Below are 24,689 nucleotides of genomic sequence, written 5' to 3'. Positions count from 1 at the left end.
GGTTGGATGCCCTTTGCAGTCTAGAAGTGATCCTTCCCAAGAAAGGTGATATTGAAGGGAACACGCACGTGATGCAAAGCCACTCAGAAGTCTGTCATGAACACAGCTGCACATTCCCAAAAGCCAGTGACAACACATAAATACCTACTACTGTGAGTTAAATACCAGATTCCTAGAGACTGCTAGGCCTGGTGTAGCTTTAAGAACAGACTGTCTAGTAAGAGCCATAAGAGGAACCACATGCTCAAAAGGAGAACAAAACTTCCAATGATGGTCAAGTGGCTCCTATCAGACCTGTCCTCCCACACATAACAACTATAAACTCTGAGGACTTCCCTGGTGCTGCAACTGGGAGTTTGCATGACACAACTAAGGAGCCCTGGAGCCACAACTAAGGAGCCCACCTGCTGCAACTAAGACCCAGTACATCCAAATAAATAAATATTTTTTTTTAAAACCTATAAACTCTGGATAAAATATTTTAAAACTACCTAAAGACACTGGTAAAACAAAAAACAGGCAGAAATCAGAGAGTAATTGACACTTGGAAGAATGACAACGGGTGTATTTCATGTTTTTAAAGGATTCCTCCTGAGGGAAGACCACGGTCAGTGCCCTACAGGAGAGTTAAATTTTTAGGAAACCTGCAGCCTTAGTGGCTTGAAGAATCATAGAAAGTGTGGATGAACACAGCAGCTGAAAGTGATGGCAGAAATTCCAGAAAGGAGAGAGCCACAGAGATTAAGCTCTAACGTCTATGTATAAACTCTACCCAAATCTCTGGCTGATCCTTCAACATACATGCACGGGGAAGACTCCAAAAAGCCCAGCTAAGATTACCAGAACTGAACTGAGATTTCAGCTGCTGCCCACCAGAGAGGAGATAAAAGTTTGAAGTGTGAGTTCAGCCAAATTAAAAACAAAAAATCAGCACTCTTTAGAGGAATATAGTAGAATTCAAAGTCTCTCCAATATATCATTCACAATGTCTAGGATATAATCCAAAAGTACTAGACACATGAAGAAACAGGAAAATATCACCATAATCAAAGAGAAATCAGTACAGACCAACGGTGAGATGACATTGTGGCTTTAATGGACATAAAAGTGACCCTGGAATAAGAAGTCACTTTTCAGGGGAAGCTCTGACTCTGAGATCAGATAGACCTGGACTTGTGTCCCAGCTCCACCACTCCCAGCTCTGTGACCTTGGACAGCTCCTCTACTTCTCTGAGCTTTAGCTTCCTCATCTACCAAAAGACAATAACACTGCCTTCCTCCCATGATTATTATGGAACCAAATAGAAAAATGAATATGAAAGCAACTGGAACAGAATTTGGTACATAGTATGAGCTCAATAACTATTTGTTGACTCTAAATAATGATTCCCAAGTCAACAATGTGTCTTCACCCTTACCTCAGGAGCCTTTAAGCCCCTTGACATTCCATGTCCTTCGGTTCTTAAAATGGGAATGTTCCACATTGTACAACCTGAGTTCTGGGGAAATTTTTCTGATACATTCTAAGGGACAGTCCCACCCATCTAAGTCAGAAGAATGCACACATCTAGCCGTATCTTCAGTAGGGCCCTGGAAGAAATTAAGAGAAAGCAGTAAGGCCCCCTACCTAGAAATCATTTTATTAAGTGGTTGTTTGAACAAAACCCTGCCTCCTCCAAGCTCTGGACCCTAAATCCCCACCCTCAACTAGGAATGTGTTGATCAGGAACCGAGATACCAAGATAGTTATAGGATTAGATGTTGTTCAAGTTGGAAGAGACTGAGAGTTGACTTGGTCTAATCTCTTCATTTCAGACATGCGGAATCTAAAGCCCAAGAAGGAGAGGTGATTGAGGTTGATTCCCATGGAAAATTAATAAAAGAATCTACCACCTCGACACAACACCTTAGAGGATTACAAACACATATTCATTCATAATTTTATTTCAGTAATATCACAGTTTATGAGCTGTATGAGTAAGTATATGAGAGGGGTTGATGGAAGGGAAAGTCATTCCCATTTTTCAGATGAGGCAATTGAGACCTAACGGGTGATGTGAACTTTTTCCATGACACCCAGACAAGCAGTGTCTACTTGGGGCTCATCCCTGCTCTCTCCATCCCTGATCCTCAGACATAAGCCATTTTTATTACACCTTGTACCTGTGAATGCAATGCTTGGAGTCCATCCCAAGTGGAGGAAACTGGACAGAAGGTGGAACTATCCAGGAGGAACCATGCTGGGGAGGTGACAGGGACAAGACACTACTTGTCAGGCATGGGAGCAAAGCCAGTCAGATTCCCACCCCACGCCACCTCTACTGGGACCCATAAAATTTCAGGGGCTTTGACCTTGGGGTGGCCTTTGGGATGTCCATCTGGGCTACTAGGATTGGATTTATGTGAAGTATCTCACCACCTTCAGACTGTGGGCCCCACCTGGAAGACTGGAAAAACCTCAAAAAAGAAGCCTCTTGGACAAGTGAGGGTCTCTCTCTCTCTCTCTCTCTCTCTCTCCCCGGAAGGCCAGCTAAGCCTCTCCATTCTGGCCATGTACCCCCCAAGGCTGGAGAATGTGCCCCCTCTCTGCCTTCACCTCCCTTCTCTTGGGTATCCAGCCAAGGCCAGGCCACAGGGAGACCAAATTAGGATTTGTGGGCTGGACCCTCCCTCTGATGCCTGAGGAGTCCCTGCCCCCTCACTGGACAACACTTGTCCATTTGTCGAGGGCACAGACAACTTCCCACAAAGCTAGTGGTCCGGATGCTAAGGCCCAGGCTCCCTATGCTCTCTCCAGCCCCACTAGCACCTCTACCTCCCCCAACTGTGCCCCCAACCCTTCAGAGCAGTCCTCCAGCCTTCCCCTCCCCCCACCATGCTGCTATTCTGAGCTGCTCATAAATTGCCAAGTTTGACTAATTTTTCTTCATAAATCCAGAGCTTCCAGCCTCCTGTTTGACTTGTGTTCCTGAGTTATCCATGAAATTCTCAATGGCTCATTGAATAGCCAAGAAGAGGTCCCTCTCAGCCTCTACGAAAAGCCACCAGACGCTGAGATGAGTGATGGTGGTGTAACCAAAGACAGGGGGTGTCCAGGCTCTGGAGAGGGGGCAAACTTCAGAGACCTGGCAGGAAACTTAAAGAGTGAGGGGAAGCAACTGGGGCAGGTTTGGAGAAGCCATTCTGCCACCACCAAAGGAAGTGGAATCGGAGAGGGAAATGGACTTAGCTGAGGTACCGCAGCCTGTTCTTGGAATAATGATAAGCCCTTTGGCATTTCTTTGAATCCAGGATCATTAATCCAGAGAACATTAAGACCAGAAGGAAACTACAGATTCACCTCATTTTTCTTTTAGCATTTGTGTGTGTGTGTGTGTTAAAATATACATAACGGGGGGCTTCCCTGGTGGCGCAGTGGTTGAGAATCTGCCTGCCAATGCAGGGGACACGGGTTCGAGCCCTGGTCTGGGAAGATTCCACATGCCGCGGAGCAACTAGGCCCGTGAGCCACAACTACTGAGCCTGCACGTCTGTAGCCTGTGCTCCGCAACAAGAGAGGCCGCGATAGTGAGAGGCCCGCGCACCGCGATGAAGAGTGACCCCCGCTTGCCGCAACTGGAGAAAGCCCTCGTACAGAAACGAAGACCCAATACAGCTAAAAATAAATAAATTAATTAATTTTAAAAAATAAATAAAATATACATAACGTACATTTGCATTACTGTACAACTGTCACCACCATCTATCTCCAAAGCTTCACCCAATTTTACAGACTGAAAACCCAAGAGCAGAAAGACCAGAGGACCAGCTCAGGGCTACATAGCACGTCTGTAGCAGAGGCCGGGTTAGCATTTGTCCAACAAAGTGTCGCCCAGAGGCAGACACACGTGTGGGGACAGAGGCTGGGTACGTGCTGCAGAAGAGAAAGGGCTCCTCCACAGCGCTTCCCCACCCCGCAGGGCCCTCACCTGACAGGCAGCCCCTCCTCCCGTGCACCTGCTCATCCCCTTCCTCCACGAACTTGAGAAATGGCCCCAGCTGCATCTGAGCCAGCAAACACAGCCGGGGTCTCAGCCCCCAGTGGGATTATGGAAGCCAGCCATCCCCGGCTGAGAGCTTAAATACATCTACATAATCAGCTCCCCTCGACCCTGCTGCTCCCACCATTTCTCATGAAACCTCACTGAGGCTCTGATTCTTTTTTTTTTTCTTTAATCAAAAACATGAACCGACACCACCCCTCCTCCCCCAAGTCAGGGGAAGGGTGGTGCTATTTAGACCCAGGACTTTGGTATGACACAGGCCAGATTAGACCCTGGGAGGGGGAAAGTGATAAAATACATCTCCCCAGCACACACACACACACACACACACAAACACACACACACACACACACACACACACACGTGAGCGTTTAATTACCATGAGAAATTGCTTCCTGACAATAAATGCCACCCCACTCTCTCTCTTCTCTAGCCAGACGGCTTTTGCTGGAATATCTGTCCCCATAATGAGCCCTCAGCTTCTCCCTGAATAATTCATACACAGGTAGGGCTGGGTCTTGTAGGGAGGTTTGGGATGAAGTGGAGGAGTCAGGGAAAGCCCCCAGGGCTGGCCGAGGTGGGGACTCAGGCCAGTCTACCAGGGGTGGGAAGGGAGAACATCTCTCTGAAAAGATTACATTTAAGCTGACAGCTGAAAGTTTTTAAAACCCAGTCATGAGAAGAGGGGGGAGGGGAGGGCATTCCTAGCAGAGGGAAAAGCATGTGCTAAGGTCCCAAACCTGGGCCACAGGTCTCAGGCCACCTGCACCCCCTTGTCCAAATCTGTCTCTTCTTGGAAGGATTTCCCTCTGCCCTGCTCACCACTGCCTCCTATCCACAAACAGGTAAACAGTGCTTCATAGCTAGCAAGGAGTTACCCCACAGTCACCTGTGAGATGGATCAGGAAACGTTCCTTTAGAGATGAGGAAGGTGCAGGTTAGAGGGGCAGAGGACTCTCCTGCCAGAGGACCCTGCATTCCCATTGCCCACCGGGCTCTGTGGGAAGTCAGGGTCCCTGAGAGACACTCTCCTGCAGAACAGCCCAGCAAGAAAGGTATAGGCTCTGGAATCATATTCCTTGACTTCACATCCTAGCTCCTTCCCTTACTAGCTGTACCTCCGGGGCAGTTCACTCCACCTGTCCCAGCCTCCCTTTCCTCACTGGTAAAATGAGGTTAGTATTTTTCCCCACTGGATAAAGTTGCTCTGTAGAATAAACACATGGCACGGTGCCCAGCACATAGCAAGCACTCAAAAATAACATAAATAAGATTAGTACTATTCAGGTTCAGGCACAAGACAAGATTGGGTTTTTAATTTGTCTTAAAAATGAAATGCACACCCTCCAATCGGCACATTCACAGTTTTAATATAAACCAAACACTGTCTCCACCCTATTCCCCTTCCTCCCCACCCTCTGTGAATGGCCGAAACTATTGGCCACTGTCCCATGGGAAGAAAGCCCCAGGTTGCTGTGATGACCCATTAAGATGACATACAGAGTGGCTCTGCACACTGGATGGGGCCACACAAATGGTCTTTGTTGATGAAAATGCTCTTAAAGCACCAACCTCATTATCTGATGCTCCTGGGCCCTAATGGTCCCTCTACCTCTATTTTTCAGTTGTGAGCAAGCAGCCATATAGCTGCAACCAAAGTCAGGGACAGACCTTCACGTTGTAATCAAATGAAACTTGCAGCAAAGCTAATCAGCCACACGCGGGAGCTGTGGGTTATGATTATTCTGCTACTTGGAGATAAAAGCTCATTGGTAAGCACCAGCTCAGAGAGGAAGTGCTTCGGTTTCTCTCCTTTGTCAGTTCTTCTGAATCTCTGAATGAGGGTGGCATTAGATTGAATCCGTATCACGGGCACATATGCTGACATTCATGCTCAAGAAATTCCAGACCCTGGATCCATCATCATCCAGGGCTCCCTGCGGCCCCCACCCCACCCAGCACACAGTTGAGTCTCCTTGAGTCTGCAAGTGGGTCTCTTTCATCCCTCCCTTCATAAGGGTGTCTAGAATGTCAGCTCACCCATCAGTCTCAGGGAAGGTGGTACAGAGGACATCGATTCTGAATTAGAATGCCTTGGATTCAAATCTTGGCTCAGGCTCTTTCCTCTGCCGTCGCGCACGCTGAGCCCTCCTTGTTGGTCGCCGTGTCCTTGGCTGGTGTGAAAATGGCCACAAACTTTCTAGTGCACGAGAAGATCTGGTTTGACACGTTCAAATATGATGATGCAGAAAGGAAATTCTACGAGCAGATGAACGGGTCCGTGGCTGGCTCCTCACGCCAGGAGAACGGCGCCAGCGTGATCCTCCGTGACATCACAAGAGCCAGAGAAAACATCCAGAAGTCCCTGGCCGGAAGCTCAGGCCCTGGGGCCTCCAGTGGGCCCGGTGGAGACCTCAGTGAGCTTGTCATCCGGATTGCCAGCCTGGAAGTGGAGAACCAGAGCCTGCGAGGGGTGGTGCAGGATCTGCAGCAGGCTGTCTCCAAGCTGGAGGCCTGGCTGAGTGCGCTAGAGAAAAGCTCGCCCGCCCACCCGGCCACAGCTCCGCAGACCCAGCACGTGTCTCCCGTGCGCCAAGTGGAGCCCCCCCCAAGGAAGGCGGCCACCGTCACAGAGGACGACGAGGACGATGACATTGACCTGTTCGGCAGCGACGAGGAGGAGGACAAGGAGGCTGCCCGGCTGCGGGAGGAGAGGCTGCGGCAGTACGCTGAGAAGAAGGTCAAGAAGCCTGCCCTGGTGGCCAAGTCCTCCATTCTCCTGGACGTCAAGCCTTGGGATGACGAGATGGACATGGCCCAGCTGGAGGCCTGCGTGCACGCCATCCAGCTGGATGGGCTGACTTGGGTGGGGTGCTCCAAGCTGGTGCCCGTGGGCTACGGCACCCACAAGCTGCAGATCCAGTGTGTGGTGGAGGACGACAAGGTGGGCACGGACCTGCTGGAAGAGGAGATCACCAAGTTCGAGGAGCATGTGCAGAGCACTGACACTGCTGCTTTCAACAAGATCTGAGCCCTGGCATTGGCCTGAGCGTGTGAAGCCTTGCAGGCAAAAAAGACTGAGATTCCAAAAAAAACAAAAAAACAAACAAATCTTGGCTCAGCCACTCACTAGCTACATGACCTAGAATGAGTCACTTGTCTTCTCAAGACCTTAGTTTCCCCATCTGTACGTGAGGTCAGTGTAAGGATAAATGAACTAGCATATGCTTTAACAGAGTGGTACATCGTTGGACTTTGGTATCAGATGCTTGGATTCATATCTCAGCTTGGCTACTTGCAGGTTGTGTGGCCTTGGGCAAGTCATTTGACCTCTGTGAGCTTCAGTCTCCTCATCTGTTACATCAGGCTAGAAACAGTATCTATCGCCTAGGGTTGTTATGGGCGAGATTGGGACATTACATTAAAAAGTGCTAAAAGGAGTGCCTGACACGCGTGGCACACGCATCAAATGTTTGCTGTAGTGGTTGTTAGCACGACTACTGGTCCGGTGCTTGCCTCATCTTAGGCCCTCCTCTCAAACATGCAGGCTCCCTGCTCCCACCCGAAGGGACAGCCTGGGAGTCCCGGGTAACAGGAGCCCTGGAGGCCACAGACACACCCACACGGGCAGGAGGTAGTAACACTGATACTGGGTTTCCTCTGGGGTAAGGTGGGGCAGGGAACTCTGGACAGGGAAAAGTCAGGGAGGAAATCAGACACGTGGGAAGGCCAGGGATCAGGCAGGGCTGGCTCCAGATGTCAAGGCTGGGACTTGACAGAGCTGCTGGACCCAAACATGTGGGCCTTCACCCTTGGCAACTCTGAGACCAAGATGCCCAGCAGCCCTGACTTTGAAAAGTGCTCCATTCAACTGTGAATGAATAATTTACAGTCTTTGATCTTATATTGCTGAGGAGAAGGCGAGAGAGAAGACCATGAGGGCATTGGGAACCAGAAGATGGGAAAGGAGGAGAGGAAATAACCCCTTGTGGCCTATCTGGACTGTCAAGTCTCCTCAGAGACAATTCCCATAGTCTGGATGCTGGCAGGCCCGCTGATCCTTCCTCACTGGGCGACCAGACAGCAAGAGCCACATGAACAGGTTTGGGCCAGTGCATCAGTAAGCTCAGCAGGAAAGAGAAAGGAAAAGTGAATAACCCCGTGAGCAGTGAAGGTGTGATGCTTTAGGAGCACGGCCAAATGACTTCCATTTCCCCTGCTTAGATTCCATCTATCTCTCCAGTTGGCAAACCACTCTTCCTTCATCAGAAAACACTGAGAGAGCCCTTTCTTCACCAGCCTGTGGGTGTGAATGGCACTAACACCACCCAAATATCGCTAGCTCCAAGCTCCTAGCAATATCAGATTGGAATATCTGCCAACTCGGGGATTCAATCCTTTGCAAACTCTCTCCCGGCATCTGGGAGCCCCAGGAAGTAGCTCACCCATGAATAGATCTGCGTTTTCACTCTCTTGATTGCTCCGCAAATTTGCTATGACAAAACCCTCCACTAAATGAGGTGGGGTTGTTTTCTTTTTTAATCTTATACTTTAACCAAGTATTTTGGAGCACCTACTTTGAAGCAGGCACTGTGCTAAGTACTCAGCATTCTCCTGCAGGGTGGGAAGAACTTTCCCTCAATCAGCGTTAGGTTCAGATGCAGGCAGGAGGGGTTCCACAACAGTGTTGCTTGGTTCCCAAAGGGTTAGGGGACTAAATGAAATGACCCTTTCGGTCAACATACACACAGTTTTTTCCCTCTGGGGACACTCAGGCTACCAATGTCACTGGGTTCCAAGAGTTTTTTCTTTCTTTAAACATGTACTTTTTTTTCCTTTGGCCACACTCCGTGGCTTGTGGGATCTTAATTCCCCGACCAGGGATGGAACCCGGGCCCTTGGCAGTGAAAGCAAGGAGTCCTAACCACTGGACCACCAGGGAATTCCCCCAAGGGGTTTGGTGACCAGCCACACACCTGTTCTCAGAACCCCTACCCCTCCAGCCCTCAGGCATGCTACAGCAGCCAGACCTCAAGACCAGACCTCTTCAGCCCTTTGTGATGAATTCTCTCTCAGGGACCCTTCTGTCCCCCAGCATCCTGGCTTCTACTGGCCCTTCCACTGGTCCAACAGACATAACTCTGATTATATAACCCCAATTGTGGACAGAGTTAAAGGTCTGGGTCCCCCCCACCCAACAAAGTCTTATTCTTCCATGCATCAATGGATGCAAACAGATGCTTGCGGTAGGAAGGGTCATTATCACACATGCCAGCTAGATGAGAGCCTCGGCCAGCTTGGAGGCTACTGTCTCCCTCCCCAGTCCTGGCTGGAAGCCCCCAAGGCCTCTCCCAGCACAGCCCCTCGTGAGAAAGGGAGGATCTTCGAGCCACTGAAGCCGTAGGTGAATGAAAGGTCCACTTCTCTGACATCACCTCTCCCCGCAGGGCTGGGCCTGCTCCTTTCTGAGCCTGACCGTGTGGGAGCCCAGTGGGGAGGTGCCTGGGATGCAGGTGTCCCCGGCACGTCCACCTTAATCTGGCCCTTCTGGCTGGAACCCAAGGCGAGCAGGAAATGTGTTGGGAGAGTTCTGAAGGGGTGGGAGCGGGTTACAGTGAGCCACAGAGCAGTCCCCTACACACACACCCCAGACTTGACAACCTACCCAGGCCTTGGCATGACCTAGAGGTTCTAACTTTCACCTAGACCCTGGTTTCTGTGGCCTTCTGCCTCCTTCTTGAGGCCAAGTCCCATTCTAGACCCCTGTTTTGATATCTGCAACCAAATCCTTGGGCTTGAGACTTTGCCTCAATAGCTAACTAACTGAATAACAAAAGCAGTAATAATGACTAATATTTATTAAGCACTATTTATTAACAGAGTCAAACACAGTTACTTATAATTCATTTAACCTTCACACAACCTTGTGAGGTAAGTACTATTCTTAACCCCATTTTATGGATTTATAAGCAAAGGCATGATGAGATCATCCTCAAAGGCTGATGGATGGCCTCATCTAGTAACCCACCCACCTGCTAACAGACCTCACCAAGGCCGACCCCTCACCTGACACTTCTCTGAGACATCATCTAGGCCAGTGTGTGTCAAAGCTAAAGACTGGATCTGCCAGGCCTGTGCTAGATTTCTCCTCTAGATCTTATTTCATCGTCAGAATGACTACGGATGGTGAGCATTACTGCCCCATTTTGTAGATACCAATACTGAGGCTTGGAGGCTTAAACGACATGCTTTACCACCCAGCTGGTAAGTGGCAAAACTAGGAAGTGTATGGCAGCCCTTCCTCATGCTTCTTGCCACCCAGCATCCCCACTACACAGACATCCAGCATCCGCAGTTGGCAGGCAGGCACCCCACCCCTTCCACAGTTCTGCTCCTCGGAAGACAAGAGGCAAGCAGGCCCAGGCAAACGCTGCAGGCATGAGGATCTGGGGAAATTCTCTGGACGGCGGCACCCCTCCCTTCTTCCCTCCCCAGGGAATCTTGGTGAGGAGAGACATGTGGAGATGGAGGCCTCTTGTAAAACTGATTAAGAAGCCCTCCAAGCTCGACGAGCAGGTCCTTTACTCCCCTCAACACCGGGCTCCTGGGCCCCTCTGCCACGTGGGCTGAGTGTATCTCTTCAGCGTCGTGCACCCTCATCCCAGGGCTGCTGCCCCCACCAGAAGTGAGGGGCCGGGTACACCCCCTTAACCCTCACCCTCTGACCCAGCACAGGAGAGCGACAGCACAGACTGGTCTTGCTTTCCTCCTCTACCCTCACCCTCCTATTTTTGTTTTGTTTAAATAAGCCTCCTTCTGCCAGGCAGAAGGGCCACCTCCCGAGCTCCCTGATCCTGTGGCCAGTCTTGTCAAACCTGGCCTCCCACTGCCTCTTTCGAGAGAAGGGGCCTTCTCTGAACAGCTTGCCCAGCTCTGCGTCCCCCAGCCTGAAATGTGTCCCTCTGCTGGAGTTGGAGCTGTTCTGAGTGTTCGTGGAAAAGTGGAGGAGCTGCCTAAACTCTCTACCTCCAGGCCTTTGTGAATGCTATTTTGTCTTCGGGAGAACTACCACCCACCCTGCCTCCAAATCTTTCTTGTGCTTTAATGCACAGTACAAATGTGGATGGTTTCACCCATCTGTGAAGCCACCCACAATCACCCCAAGGTTCATTTTCCCCCACTCAGTGCCCTCTGCAACGCACCCCCTTTTACCATCCCCATCACCCTGTGATGTAACCATGGACCCAGAAACCTGAGCTCCTGGGCAGCAGGGCAGGGTCTTACTGGCACGCACAGTGCCAGCACCTAGTAGGAGCTCAGTAAAGGTTGGGTGGCAGAGCGGTTTGCCCTTTCCCTGGGGTGGGAGCCCTCAGGAAGTGTGGTCCTCAAGCCTTTGTAGATCTAGCACAGCAACGGGGACAACAGCAGAATCCTCCTGGAGCCAGGCACTGCGTGGGCACTCAGAGCATCACATTCATAGACTATGAGTAAAGACAGCATTTAACTGGGCACTTACAAGGGTGCTGGGTGCTGCGCTAAGCACTTTACACCCATTATCCTATTTACTCCTCACAACAACTATGTCACATGGATACCGTTAGGCCCATTTTCAGATGGGGAAATGGAAGATCAGAGGGGTTAATTAACCTGGCCAGGGAGACACAGCTGCTCAGTGGCAGAGCCGATACTCAAATCAGGTCTGACTCTGGAGTCGCCTGCTCCCCACCCCCACTGCGCAGTGTTCCCCTTCTTGTTTGGGTTTGAGGCTCCGTGTGAGTCCATGACTAAAAGGACCAGAGGCTTGGCTGGGAGCGACAGTGCCACCCCTGCCCCCTGAGCCGGGACTCAGACTGCCAGGGGACACCATCAAAGGTAAAACATCCTGGTCAATTGTAGAGTCAATTCTCCAGCTCTGGGAGATAAGCCTCACCTGTCAGATGAAAATCTTACCCCGGGCACCCAGCCACCTGCAAATGATAATTCAAGGGAAGCCCAGGCCTCAGAGGCAGCTGAAATCCTTAACCGGGCCCCACAGGCGCACCTCGTCCTGCCTTCCCTCGGCTCCAGCCACCCAAACCCCCGTCCCAATCCTGAACCAGGAGCCTTGAACCTGCCTGCCTGTTGCACCAAACCCGCAGGCATTGATGGCCCTGGGCAACCCAGAGGAAGAGGAGCCATCCTCACTGGCCCAGGACTTGAGGCCTGCGTGGCCGGGGGTCCCAGGCTGGAGGTGAGCTGGAGGGTACTCAGGGCCACACACACACTAAAAAGAGCTTAAGAGTCACTTCTAAAGGGAGGGGATGGTGTGGGATCATGAGACAGTCACTTCATCTTCTGAGCCTCTGTGTGCTCACCTATAAAACGGGTGGGACTCCCGGCAGGCCTGTCTCAGAGGCTGCTGTGGGGAATTCAAGCAGCACATATTGGGGAAAGCTTTGCAAGAACCTGAGGGTCATGCAGATGTATGGGACTGTAATAGCTAATAGTGAAAACGGCACACACCCTTAGAGAGGGCTGACGTGGGGCAGGCGCTATTCTAAGTGCCTTAGGCATATTAACTCATTTTATCCCCAGAGCAACCCTCTGAAGCAGGAACGATTATCCCATTTTACAGATGAGAAAAGTGAGACCCAGGGAAGTTAAACGAGTTACCCGAGGACCCCTAGCTAGTGTGTGGCTGTGCGGGCTTGTGAAGCAGGACAGTCTGGCACTAGACTCTGCTCTAACCATGAGACCACACTGCCTCTCTAGAGCTGTGGTTTGAGGGGTAGAAAGGAAGTCAGGGAGTCGGCCTCTCTGAACAAGTTGGCCAGAAGGAGCTGGCCCTGGGTGAGCACTTGCTATGTGTCAAGCACTTTCCTCACCTCTCACTTAATTCAGCAGCCCGGGCAGCAAGGGATGGGGTGGGGGCCGGCATCCTCGGCCCCATCAGCACACCAGGAGACTGAGGGCCAGAAAGCCCAAGGTCTCTTGGTTGGTAGGGACTTGAACAGTGTCTTGAACAGTGTCTTCTCATTTCCCTTCCCTGTTACTTCCAGCCCATACCAGCCTTGTCTTCCTGAGCCCAAAGTCTCTGCCACCCCCTGCATTTCTGGGTGCCGGGGACTGAACACCCTGGGGGATGGGCAGTGAGGTGACCGGAGGCTGGACACAGGCCACACCCTGCCTTACATACCCTGCCACAGGGCCCCCATCTCTCCCTGCCCACAGCCAGCTTGCCCGACTCCCACCTCCTCTCCCCATCGCCATATCCAAACTGCCTATCCAGGGCACCCATCAGGGTCCTGCAGAGCGGGGTCTAGCATGGCCACAGCCTGGCCCTGGAGAGCTTTGGAATGTAGGTGAGGACCTGCCCCCTGAACCAGCCTGGCCCCCAGTATCCCCAGATGCCCCACCCACATATCCAGCTGTACCCTGGCTACTCTCAGGCCATGATTTTCCCTCCTCTCTCCTCCACAGGAACAGGAAGAAGGAGCCCAGCCCTTCTGCCTCTTCCTCCAGGAGCCCTCACTTCACCCTTAGAGCAGCTAGGCTCCACAGGGCTCTGCAGAGGGTGTGTGGGGTAAGGCTGCCCCCCACAGGCAGTCAGGGGAGGAGGTTGCTTTGCTCAGAAAACCTGAAATCTCTTTGTAAGCAAGGGGGTAGGGCGGGGAGGTGTCAGAATCTCTCCGTGGGATTGTCTCTGGGATCTTGAAACTCACCCCCAATCCCTGAAGCTGGGAGAAATCCATTTAAAGGATATTAGGGGCAGGTTCAGAGCGGGGATGTGGGCAGAGGGGTTCCAAGTCCAGCATATAACCCCTGAGTCAGAGCCCGACCCCCAGCACAGGGTCAGAGGTCATGGGCCACCCCTTACCCCCATCCCTTTCACTGTCCCTACTGCTGACTCTAGGTCTTAAAAGCTCCCATCCTACATGTACCATCCCACAACGCCTAACTGTCTGGAAGTGCTTCCTGGGATCTAACCAGAATCCCTCCTGCTGCAACTGAAGCCCAGGTCCAAATGCTCTGGTCCTGGTTGGTCAGGGTAGGGGAGATGAGTGAGTGGGCACAGCGTCACACCCTCACGGCTGCCTGGAGTGGAGAAGGGGGCATAGCAAGTTTTGGAAGACAGCCAGTGGTGTGGGGGGGAAATGGAAGATCAGGGGACCCAGGGGAAATCTTCAGACCAAGGGCAGCAAAGCAGAAAGCAGAGCATCTCCTTAAGACAAACGTTTCCACTGCCTTCAGCTCAAAGCTCCATTTGCATAAAGAAATTATCCTCACTGCTCTTTTGCCTACTTGGCAGGGAGCACCTGCCCACGCCAACAGGAACCACCGCTAAGCAGCCCATAATAGCTGGTGTGAGCAGTGGCTAGCCTGTGCCCACCCCGCTGGCCAGGACAGGGCCTTAACGCAGCTGTTTCTTCCTGGCATGGTCTGGTCCCAATCCCAGATCTGCCACTTTCTCTGAGTCACAGTTTCTTCATCTGTTAAGGAGGAGGAATAATTCTTGCCTTATTTGGTGTTTGAAAGGATTTCAATGTGGTATCGCTTCGGAAGGTTTCAATGCAAAGCCGGGGACATGCTCGGTGCTCCACACACATTCAAGAGCAAGTTCTTCTAGGGGTGGCCCAACTGGGTTCCAAACCACCTCAGCCAACTAATCCAATGATTCTTGGGTAGATTACTTACCCTCTCTGTGCCTCACACTCCTCAGCTGTAAGAGCAGGAATTAATACCCACCACAAGGCTGCAATTACACTTAAATAAGGCAGCATGTGTAAGAGCCCCTGGCACATAGTAGGTCTGTGCTGAGTCAGGATTATTGGTTACCAGATGCCATCAACCAATCTTTCACCAGAGCAGGGAACCCTGCCTGACACTTCAGAGGGAATTCTGAAGCCAGCTGAGGGGTTTCCTGATGGTCCCTCCAATTTTGAGTTTCCCTCATCCAAACAGTCACATTCATCATGTTTCCGGGCCCTGGATTCCAGGGTCAGAACCCCTGACCCCTCATCAGGGAAGAAGCAAGATATGCCTGTGGACTGGTGATGGTTACCACTGGATCCCCCAGTGTCATGTGGACAAGTCAGCTCCCTGGCTGCATCTCAGACCCCTTGCACAGTGCTGGGCTCATCCCAAGCTCCAGCTCTGAGACCCCTTGCATCAACTGTACTCTACATCTGTCTGTTTCAGCCCAGGAACCACCAGGAGGACAGGAGGGGCGAGCTTCTGTCTGGCTCTGTTCAGGGGTCTATCCTAGGAATCCCACAGAGCTGGCCTGCTCTTGGGCTAAGGGGATCCTTCTGAGCCCCCAGACCTACAGGAGTCAGGTCATGGCTGGGGACCTGACCACTTCCAAGGAGAGAGCCATGGGCACCAACTCAACAGGGCCACTCACAGGACAATGAGTCATCAGTGACAAACTTGAGAGGAGACCTCAGGCCTGCTGAGTCCTGGGCCAGGGCACTGCCCCTGCACCGGCCTTTCTCCTGAGACTAGGAATAGCTTCACTGAGCTGGGGAGTCCTGTCTCTATGGAATGTCACTCAGTGCTGGAGTGCACAGGGAGATCTGAGTTCAAATCCTGGCTCTTCTATTTTCTGGTGGGAACAAACCCACTTAAGATCTCTGAGCCTCTGTTTTTTATCTATAAAATGAGGTCATAATTGCTTACTTCCCAGGATGGCTATGAGGATTCAGGGAGGTGAGTTCGGTACAGGGATGTAGCAGGTGCCTGGTACACGATGAGAATACAATATGGGGAAGCAGTTGCCACGGCCACCCCTCTGTAAACTGCCTTCTTATTGTCACACACACACATGTGCATATACACCCCACATGCACAAATATGCCCACTCAAACATATATACACACAGCATGTACTGCAAATATTAATACTGGATAAAAGGGAAGAAAAGAAAAACCTCAAGCCAACTAACAGGGACTTTGTCCCATCCCTGCACACGTTTGCTTTTAATGGCACTAGAGAAGGAGAGACAGGGGAGAAGGAGAAGAGGAGGCAGGAGGACAGGACCTGAGAGGGGTCAGGGATTCACCCAGAAGCTAACAGTAAAAGGGACAGGGGAGAGGCAGTCCTCCTTGCCTCTCCCCCAGCCCCTGCTGGTCACCTAGCAACAAGCATCTCTTCAGAATCCTTCCTAAATTGCTGAGAGTCTTCTGCTCAGCAATGCCCTCCACAACTTCCCCTCACCCTTCCTCCAGGTATGAGCTGCCCTCACCTGTAAATCCACACCTCACATGTCCTCCAGGCCCACCTCCCAGGGCCAGGAGAACTGTAGGAAGGGACATCGATGGCAAGGTGATATGGGTGGGGCACAAATATCTGGTGTTCCATGTGGAGGGGAGGGGCAACCAGTCTGAGATGGTCGGGATCAGGGCCCAGGAGGGGGCCCACAGCCCTACCCTGAGAAAGGAGAAAGGACAGGATCCAGAGCCACCTGATATCTCATTTCAGAAGGCACAGCTGTGAAAACCCAAAGCTATTCAATATCCGGGACCAATGTTTGAGGAAAGCCAGAGGGGAACAGGGAAAATAAGTGAGAGGAAGCATTTGAGCTTGCACTGAGCTTGTACTGTGTGCCGAGCATTTTACACACACACACACACACACACACACACACGTGTGCGCAAAGTCTCAATCCAAAAACCGTGCAAGATTAGGACCTCGAACCTCACTTTACCAATAAAGCAGCCGACGCCTCAAGGAGAGAGGTCCCTTGCCCTTGGTCAGAGAGCAGCAGATGTGCGGCAGCCCTGAGGTCAGAACTCACATCTGTCTGACCTCAAGGCACTGGAATTTCAGGGCTAGTGCCAGGAGTCTGTGAGACAGAACCTGACCAAAGACAGACCTTCACAGAGTGCCCAGCATGCACAGGGCCACTGCCACATGAAAACACCTGCCTGAACCAGGACATAAGTCAGTCAGTGAGCCCTTTCCCTCCCCACTCTCCAGGGGCCATGGCCTCCACTTCCCAGTAGCCCTGGGCTCTGGGCTGCCATGGTGGGTCATCGGCCCCCTCCAAGGGTTTCCCCAAGTCCCAGGGTCCCTAACAGGCAATGGCCATCCACCCCCTGAGACCTCCAAGCCCTCCCAGCAGTCCTGAGCTGCCTCTAAGAGCCCAGGGCTCTTTATTACTGATCCAGCACCATTCTGAGAGGTAGGCTCTGCACACAGCTGGCAGGATGGCTGGTGGCTTCATGGAGAGGCGGTGATAAAAACAGAAGTATTAGCTGAATGTCTGCCCCTCACCAAGGCAGCCAGCACCCTCAGGATGGGTACTGGGCATGGGGTGGGCTGGCAGCAGGGAGACTCCTGCACAGGACCCGGGGTGTGGGGTGTGTGCCCACTCTCCCCCATCTGCAGCCCTTACAGCTCTCCCTGCATTCATCCTTCTGTCCACTGCTTTGCAGCCCCCTGAACACGCCACCCTCTCTCCCACCTTCATGCCATCCCTATCTCACCCTGTTATCCCCTTCCCCATCAGCTCCCCCTTTCTTCCTGTAATTCAGCGGCTCTCACTGTTGGCTGCACATTAGAATCACCAGGGGAGATTCTGATTCAATAGGTCTGGATAGGGTCTGGGCATCAGCATTTTTTAAAAGCTTGCCAGGGGATTCTACTGTGCCAACCCGAGGAACTGCTACTTTTTATCAGACCTCAGCTCAGAAGTCAACTCTTCTGGGAAGCTTTCCCTAACCATCCCTCCACCCCCAGCCTGGGCTGGATGCCCCTCCTCTGAGCTCCCAGGGCCCCTGATACCTCCAACTATCAACAGCCTTATCACGTAACACTATAATTGACTTTATTACAAGCCTGTCTTGCAAAGACTGCAATCAACTCCAGGGCCAGGACTAGGTCTTGTTCATTGTTACATCCCCAGCACAGGGCCTGCTATGAAGAAGAGGCTTCAGAAATGTTTGATGGATGGATGGATAGATGGATGGATAGATGGATGGATGGATGAACAAACACAGGTGCTAATGCTCTGCTCACCAGTGTCTCTGCCCCTTCTTGCTCAGACAAGCCTCCCAGATTGCTAAGCTGCCTGAAGTCCCCTTTGCTTAATCATTGCATTCCAGCTGCCCATCCGTTGCCTACACAGGGTCACATGCCTGGGGTGCCCACCACACCAACCTGGGTAAACCTCTCAGATCATTCTGACTGCTCCACAAATCTCTCCTGCTCCAGGAAGCCCCCATGGTTAACCAGGTGGACCCCCAACGTTAACCAGGTGGACCCCCAACAATCCTCCTTGATTTAGAATACCCTGGTTACTTTCCCACCACTTTCCCCCACACCTGGTCTTGGAGGGTCCGTGCTGGACTGACCTCACAGGTGACAGTCAACAACAAGTCCAGGACTAGAGTCAAGAGACCTGAGTTCGTGCCACCAACTTCCTGCGTGACCCTGGGCCATTTAACTTCTCTGGGTCTCAGGTTTCCCATCTACACAATGAGGGAAATAATAGTACTCTCCTCATAGAGTTGCTGTGAGGATTAATGAGTTAACATATCTAAGGCCTTAGAGTAGGACCAGGCACAAAGTGCTATTATCAAAGTGTTTGTTAACCATTCTTATCTACCAATTGAGAGAACATTAACCACTAGACTTGAGGCCTTTCCAGCCTGATGCATTATTTTACTATATCATCTGCCCAAGCCCCCACCTGTGGACAAGACCACCAACGAGGGACGGCGACAGGCCTGGATTTATGCCAGTTGGCCCCTGGCTGAGGTCTGGTGATGCTTCTGTAAACGCAGTGGAGGTGTGCCCAGGCTGCCACCCAGCCACTACCAGACTAGAGGATGGCCCACACAATAGATCTCAGCCCCAGAGTCCAGACCCACTTCGCCAGGATCGGGGAAGAGCCTTTTCCAAAACATCATGGCCACCACAGCCCCTCGGTTGTTTTTCCTGCTCACTTCTCAGCCTCCATTTCCCACTCACTGAGGCCCAGTTAGATTCCCTCCGCACCTTCTGCCCTCCCCTTAAATAGACGGAGCATCAAAGGGCGAAAAACACTGAAATTACCAAACGCAATTTCTCTCCAGAGATGACAAATCTGCTGCAGTTTGTATTTCCAAACAGGAGCTGCAGCTCCAAGGCAGGTTCCCTGCCCCCACTGACCAATTCCTCATAGGCACGGCGCCCCCTCTCCCTCCACCCCTGCAGAGGAGGGGCACCCTGCGTCTTCACTCTAGGGACAAGGATGCTGCAGGGGGGAAGGGTCAGAGCAAGGGCAGAAGGCAGAGGAGGGAAGCAGGCGACAGGTCCCTCGAGGTTCACTCAGCCACACCTGTCCCGCCAAGGCCAGACAGAACACCCAACAATGATCCCTGAGATGGGCCTGCTTGTTAAAGCTCTGCCTCCAATAAACAATGACAGCAATAACACAGTCCACCATGCACTGAGAGCTGGACCACCCACTTCCCTTACAAAATCTCATTTACCTCCCCCCCGCCCCTGAGAGTTGAGTGGTCTCCTTCCTTCCCATTTTACAGGCAAGGACTTTGTGGGCTGGCCCAAAGCCATGCAGTTAGTAGGATATGATGTTGGACCTCTCACCTCCCTGACTCCAAAGCTGGCATTCTTCCCAACCACCATCCCGTGACCTTGGACACCTCTTTCAACTTAGTTTTTCTCTTCTGCAAATTAGTTTGAACCAATGTTTCTTAAAATACTTTTTAAAATTATGTCCTTGTTTAAGCAACATCAAAATCTCATACCCTTTCTGTGATCTCTATTATGAAAAACACAGAGGGTTTTTTGGTTTGTTTTCCAAAACAAAATTCTGTTTTCCAAAGAAAAGATTCATTTTCAAAGATCATAACCCTGCATTTGCTTTTTCATGTGTTAACTCCTCCCTGCTCCCAGGAGATTACGATGTGCACCTGCGGGAAGACCGGGGCCTCCATGGCTCACCCACTGCACTGGATTGGGGAGCTCTGGGCTCAGTCTCTTGGGTGCTACCATTGCTCACACCCGAAGAGAGGCAGTGGAGCCTTCGGGGTGCCCCTCTGCAGGGGGACTCCAGGCAAGTCACTTCTCTCCAAACCTGTCTGTAACATGGGAAGAACAATACTAGTTCCTAGTGGTGGTGTAAGGATTAAATGAGTAAATTCCTGTAACACACCCAGAAGAGGGCCTGGCCCTCAGCACTCAGTTAAGTGTTAACTATGTTACATTCTAGGGATGTTTAATCAGAGTCATCACTTGCCTGCCCCCAGGAAAATTCCTGTAGCAAGTGCCTGTGCCTTCACTAGGTCCTGGAGGTCATTTTGGGGACATGTTACATTACTGCAGCCTCTCAATTGTCAGAATGACCCAGGATTATTGTGGATCCTATGAGCTGTGAGAATCCAAACAAATCACAACCTCTGATTGGGTTGGGTCCAACTCAAACAAATTCAAACAAATCACAGCCTCTGATTTGTTTGGGTTTGATTTCAAATATGAAGGACCTCTGTTTTTTTGTATTTGAGGAACTAGCCATCTGGAAATTTTTTAAGTTAGATCTTTACCTCACTCCACACACCAAAATAAATTCCAGATGGATCTCAGATCTCAGATTTAAACATAAACAATGAAACCATAAATGTACTAAAAAAAAAAAAAAAAAGAATCTTAAAGTGGGCAAAACACTTTTATAAGTAGGACACAAAACCCAGAAACCATAAAAGAAAAGATGAATAAATTCAACTACATAAAATTGCTTATTTTACATGAAAAAAATTATAAACAAAATTAAAAGACAAATGATAAGGTCAAGGAAAATACACTTTAAAACATATTTCAGAAAAAGGATTAATTTCTTAAAGAACTGGAAATGAATGAGAAAATACCAAAGATCTAGTTTAAAAAATGGGTAAAGAACATGATGAGACAATTCACAGAAAAGGACAAAAATAGCTCTCAGACATATGATAAGATCCTCAACTTCATTAACAAGAAAACACACAAAACCTGGAGCAGGATATCTATGGCTTTTCATCTGTCATTTTTTTAAAACTGTCAATTATACTTCAATAAAGCTGGAATTTTTTTTAATTTTAAAGTTTGATAACAGTCTTTTGGAGAAACAGGAAGTCTCACTTTGCTGGTGTGAATTGACAAAATGTATATGGAAGGCAATTTGGCAAAATTTGACCCAGCACTTCCATCTCGAGGAATTCACCCTAAAGATTTCTTTCCACGTATGCAAAATGACTTATGTATAAGGGTATCATTGTATAATAAATCCACACCAGTGGGGATAAATAACCAAACGTGGGACCTTGGGCAAAGTTACTTAACCTCTCTGGGCCTTAGTTTCCTCATCGTAAAATGGGGATAATAACGGAAGTGGCCTCAGAGATTGTTGTCAAATACGTACATAAGGCCCCTCGAAGAATCGCCTGGGGTGTAGTAAGTGCTCAGCAAATATTACCATTCATATCATTATTATAATTAATGTTGTCACCAGTGGAACCCAACGTAGAGACCGGCTCTGATGGCAGGAGTGAGGAGTTTGGGAGCCACCCATCATCTTCCTTTAAGGAGGAATCTCAGGGAGGCAAAGTGAGATTGCAACTGTGGCTGAGTAAGTAGAAACCCAGTCTTTGTATTATGGCCTTTGTATTACAGCAGCCTGGTCAGCAACATAAACAGGAAAAATGGCTTTCCTAGAAGCAAACCTTGACAATGCCCATCCCTGCTCTCGTCCTGGAAGAAAGCATCTTGGCTAAGCAGACTGAACCATTCCTCCTTTCTTGGAAAACCTACCCCAGTGATGGGTGAAAGACTTGCTTACTTAAGGCCAACTAATAATAACAGTAACAGCTAACATTTTGTGGTGTGTTTTCTAAATGCCACACAGAGCTAAGCATTTAACATACAATAATTCATTATTCCTCATACCACTCTATCTGGTAGGTTTTTATTATTCTTCCCATTTTATAGAAAAGGAAACTGAGGCTGCAACTTGGAGAGATTCACACAGCAGGTAAGTGGCAGAGTCCACATTTGGGCCTGGATCTCTGTTGCATCAGCCTTGCCCAGGTGGGCATTTCATTGTATTTCTCTGTATAAACCACAGGGTAGCATCTTGGCTTGTGTGCATCTGCTTCTTCTATGTATCTGTCAGTATGAATCAGCCCCAAAGGCAGGACCTCTCTGAGCCCAAGAACAAAATTGGGGTTTAGAGCGTAGGAGGCATGGGCCAGGTCATGGGACCCATCCAGCCCATGTGAGACATGCATTTCTGTCCTGATCCCTATTTTCAGACAGAGAAATGGTCTCAAGGTGGCACACCCAGCAATGCCAGAACCAGGTCACCCTCGCTCCTACTTACTGCATCTCTCCATGGCACCTCAATGCCTAAGAAGCCTAGGCAAAGGCTGTGCTGGCAGGCTGGGTGAAATGAAGTCCCCCACATCCTCCTACAATGACAAGTGGTCCCTGAGCAGAACCAGAATTCCATTCAAGGCCATGGAGCCCCATTCCCTCACACATACATGGCCGCCAGCTGTCCCGGCTAATTATAATACCTTCCCGATAAAGGAGGGGTCAACATTGGGGGAAGGTGTGCAGTAAGAACGCAGCTTCCTGAATCCTCATAGTCCCTTTAGCACAAGATAAACTGTTGCCTCTGATTCAATTTCTTCCTCCCTCACCCCCTAAAACAATAAGAAAACATATTTCTCATCACTGCATTTAATCCTTCAGGCAGGGAAAAGGAGCTATGCATCTACACAGGTAATGAGGAGGGAGGGAGAAGGCTGGGGAGGGGCAGTGTCAGGGCAGGCAGAGTCCAGGAAAAGATTCAGAGGGGAAGATGGCTCAAAATGAAATTCTTAGGGGGATAGGATGCAGCTTGCTCTACTATGCCCTTAGTGAGTTAATCATTCTTTCACTCAACTAGTATCCATTGACACAGGCCCTGTTGTATGTTGGACAGACAGAGAAGAGAAAGACACAGTCCAGGATTCACTGTGTAATGGGAGACACTGACCTATAAGCCACTAACTAGATTACAGTATTCCATGAACTCTGATAGGCTTTGAGGGAGCAAGGACAAGGGAAGGCTTCACTCTGGCTACAGGAGGTTTTGCAGTGGATGGGGTATTTGTGCTGCCTCTCAGAAATTCACCAGGCAGGTGACCTGGGGAGGGAAAATGTCATTTTAATAATGGCATTCTAGTACTGCAGTGGTCCTTACAGTGAACATGTGTACAGGGCTTTATAGTTTGCAAAGTGCTATTGCACCCATCATCTCATTTAATCTCATGCCATGCCTATGAAGCGGGGATTATCCTATCACACTCATTCTGCAGAGGAGAAAACAGGAGAAATGGCTTGCCTGGGTCTCCACTGTCAGTCAGTAACAGAGCTGGAATTCAAGCTCAGGTTATCTGACTCTAAAACCCATGCTCTTTCGGGACTTCCCTGGTGGTCCAGTGGTTAAGAATCCACCTTCCAATGCAGGGGACGCAAGTTCGATCCCCGGTCGGGGAACTAAGATCCCACATGCCACGGGGCAACTAATCCTACACGCTCTTGAGCCCGTGCGCCGCAACTACTGAGCCCGCGCCTCACAACTAGAGAGACAAGCCCGTGTGCCACAATGAAGAGCCCGCACACCACAACAAAGAGCCCCACACACTGCGATGAAAGTTCCCACGTGTTGCAACAAAGATCCCACGTGCCGCAACTAGCCCCACACACTGCAATGAAAGTTCCCGCGTGTTGCAACAAAGATCCCACGTGCCACAACTAGCCCCACACGCTGCGATGAAAGTTCCCGCGTGTTGCAACAAAGATCCCACGTGCCGCAACTAGCCCCACACACTGCGATGAAAGTTCCCACGTGTTGCAACAAAGATCCCACGTGCCGCAACTAGCCCCACACACTGCAATGAAAGTTCCCGCGTGTTGCAACAAAGATCCCACGTGCCACAACTAGCCCCACACGCTGCGATGAAAGTTCCCGCGTGTTGCAACAAAGATCCCACGTGCCGCAACTAGCCCCACACGCTGCAATGAAAGTTCCCGCGTGTTGCAACAAAGATCCCACGTGCCACAACTAGCCCCACACGCTGCGATGAAAGTTCCCGCGTGTTGCAACAAAGATCCCACGTGCCGCAACTAAGACCCGACACAGCCAAATAAATATTTTTAATATTTAAAAAAAAAATAATAATAAAACCTGTGCTCTTTCTACAACCCTACTGATGGCATTTTGCTCCCCAGGAGAAGGATGCTGCAGGGGAGGCAGCAAAAGTAGAGTGGGGTCAAGGTAGGGTTAAGGAGGGCTGTGGACAAATAGCCATGGGCTCCCTGCAACCGGTCAGCTACATCCCCAGGCCAATCCACACACACTGCTAGGTCTGAGCTGAGAGAGCCCCTGTCCTCGGGGTGACATTCTCACTCAGCCAGGCAGCCACTGTGACAGTGGGTATGGTTAGTATTTTGTAGAAAAGGATGTCTGGTCTGTTGGCTTAGATTTGCTCTTGCCTTGTAATTATGGCTCTCTATATATAAATACATGGAATCAGCTGCTATTTTGAAAATGGACTGAAGGGCAAGGAACAAGGACATAACTTTTTGTAGTACTTACAATGTACCAGGTGCTATGTATGCTAAATCGTCCATCTCATTGGCTCC

General features: G+C 50.4%; 1 protein-coding gene and 1 pseudogene across 6 annotated transcripts in view; one reads left to right on the top strand and one right to left on the bottom strand.

Annotated features, from left to right (window-relative positions):
- Positions 1–24,689, bottom strand: part of CCT6B (chaperonin containing TCP1 subunit 6B) — a 185,517-nt gene that overhangs the window by 126,117 nt on the left and 34,711 nt on the right. The window lies entirely within an intron of this gene.
- On the top strand, positions 5,478–7,180 carry LOC309651248 (elongation factor 1-delta pseudogene; annotated as a pseudogene). Its single transcript has one exon. The product of its transcript is annotated as an elongation factor 1-delta pseudogene (transcript).

Source organism: Balaenoptera physalus (assembly GCF_965194825.1).
Source record: "Balaenoptera physalus genome assembly, chromosome: 20".
NCBI classification, from domain to species: Eukaryota; Metazoa; Chordata; class Mammalia; order Artiodactyla; family Balaenopteridae; genus Balaenoptera; species Balaenoptera physalus.
This window is presented reverse-complemented; position numbering and strand designations above follow the sequence as displayed.